Source organism: Penaeus monodon, chromosome 41 (assembly GCF_015228065.2).
Source record: "Penaeus monodon isolate SGIC_2016 chromosome 41, NSTDA_Pmon_1, whole genome shotgun sequence".
Lineage (NCBI taxonomy): Eukaryota > Metazoa > Arthropoda > Malacostraca > Decapoda > Penaeidae > Penaeus > Penaeus monodon.
The window spans coordinates 29945292-29947942 of NC_051426.1; the positions used below are offsets into that span (position 1 = coordinate 29945292).

Sequence of the window (2651 nt, forward strand, 5' to 3'; positions counted from 1 at the left end):
ATATTACATTTATATCATATTTAATCAATTTTAAACATTATTTATCATTTAATTTATCAACATTATTAATTTATTTATTATTTATATTTATCTTAAACATTATTAATTTATTTATCATTAATTTATCATTTATTTATATCATTAATATTATTATCATTTAACATTTATTAATTCATTTATCATTAATTATTAATTCAATTTACATCAACTATGTACTTCCATTTAACATAAATTCATATCATAATTTAAAGTTACGTATCACTGCATTTCATTACTATTATTGATATTTATTATCAATAACATGTATTTATCATTATCATTATTTACAATTGATTATCATCAAAAGTTATTATCACTTTAACATTATTAATTTCATTGTATATTATATCGGACATGAAACTACATCTACGACTGTGTCTACCATTCTCTTAAGCGTACACGGTTTCTATCCTCTATTACAATGACGTATCACTGACCCAGTGTTATCTTGATTAGCTTTCGATTTTTTACCATAACCATACGATACCCTGGCCAATCACAGTCTGTTTACCAAACGAATACCTCAAGGAAACGTTAATTCTGTACAACGGCTCGAAACATCCACGTTATATAACTGTTTTGATGATTACAGTCGAGAATTAAATAAGTTATCAAATTTATCTATCTATTAACCTTTTTGTTTCGTACAACTATCTGAAACCTATACATGCTGAAATCATGTGTAATTAAATAATATTATACTGCTTCTGTATATTTTTTATCATCACACCGATAAACCACATGGGTTTTTTTCAGCATTACATTTAGTGGCTGTGTGAAAACGCTCGTTGTCCAGGCAGTAGTTGCTTATCATAATCCTGATACCACATGTTATATTTGGATTTTGTTTAGGATTTTTTTTTTTTGATTATAATACTTTCAAATTAAATAGATTTACAACATCCTGTTATCTGTTATCCATTTTAATTAACATAAAAGGTAAACTAAAGATCTTAATCCTAAATGGGTCATAGTCCTAAGTATTCATCTAAGATCATATCCTAAGTTTTCATTATTCCAATCACTGTTCAATGTTGAATATTTTGTTGTCATTACACTGAAGTTGTGCAAATTCATATTTGTTCCAATTTCTTTACATTACAGTTATGCATGCCGAGTATCATTCCAAGGCCTGGTATCATTCCTAAAATCCGGTCTTCCGGCTGGGTTTCAGAATCCAATACTCCTAACTGATCATTATCTAAATCAGTGTATGAAAGGATCTTAGCCCTTATGTGTATTAGATTAATCTTATCTACTTTACAATGAAAATGTTTATTATTAAGTACATTTTAAGTTATCGTTATCTTTCTTCTAAGTTATCATTATCTAAGTTATCATTATCCCAAGTTATCATTATCCTAAATTATCATTATCCTAAGTTATCATTATCCCAAGTTATCATTATCCTAAGTTATCATTATCCTAAGTTATCATTATCCTAAGTTATCATTATCCCAAGTTATCATTATCCCAAGTTATCATTATCCTAATTAATCATTATCTAAGTTATATATACTAATTATCATTAATCCTAAGTTAATCATATCCTAAGTTATCATTATCCTAAGTTATAATTATCTAAGTTATCATTATCTAAGTTATCATTATCCTAAGTTTATCATTAATCCTAAGTTATCATTATCTATTATCATTATCTAAGTTATCATTATCCATATTATTTCATTATCAATTATTCATATATTATTTATTATTATCATTATATTTTCATCTATTTATTTTCATTATCATTATTTTTCATTATCATTATTTGTCATTATCATTATTTTTCATTATCATTATTTTTCATTATCATTATTTTTCTGTATCATTATTTATCATTATCATTAGTTATCATTATCAAATTCAAAATTTGGGTTCAGTTTCTTCACATGAACAGTCAGGATGGCCGAGCGGTCCAAGGCGCTGCGTTCAGGTCGCAGTCCGGTCTTCCGGGCGTGGGTTCGAATCCCACTCCTGACACTGCCTTTATAAAATGTGTGGTATCAAAAGGATGCTTAGCATCCTTAATGTGAATGTAGATTTTGCGAAAGTTGATTAGTTAATCTGATAAACGAAAGTTCTTCATTACATTTCAGCGTTACTATGAATAATTATGATCCAGTAATAATATCAACACATTTTTATAGCTAGTACAAATAGCAAGATGTAATTCTTATACTTTCTATCATTAGTGATCATTATATGTAGTCATGATATCAAGTTACCTTGATATTGTTATCAGATCTTATACGTTGTTCTTATTTAATTAACATGTTATTTTATCGTAAACGTATCTTGTTATTATCATTTTACCATCACACATTATTTATCATTATCCTAAGTTACCATCATCATAAGTTATCATTTATCAAACGTTATCATTAGCATTGTTATCATTAGCATTACTTATAATTAGCATTATTTATTAGCATTATTTATCATTAGCATTATTTATCATTAGCATTATTTATCATTAGCATTATTTTATCATTATCATGTTTTAATTATCAGCAGTTATCATAGCCTTAATTTACTATTTATGATTATCGTAAGTTATCATTATCCCAAGTTATCATCATGTTATAATTATCATGCGTTATCATTATCAC

At 26.3% G+C, this 2651-nt stretch overlaps 1 non-coding gene across 1 annotated transcript; it reads left to right on the forward strand.

Moving 5' to 3' along the window:
• The first annotated feature begins 1938 nt into the window (after positions 1–1938).
• Positions 1939–2022, forward strand: Trnal-cag. The gene has a single exon. It is a non-coding gene; the product is annotated as a tRNA-Leu (tRNA).
• Positions 2023–2651: the final 629 nt, after the last annotated feature.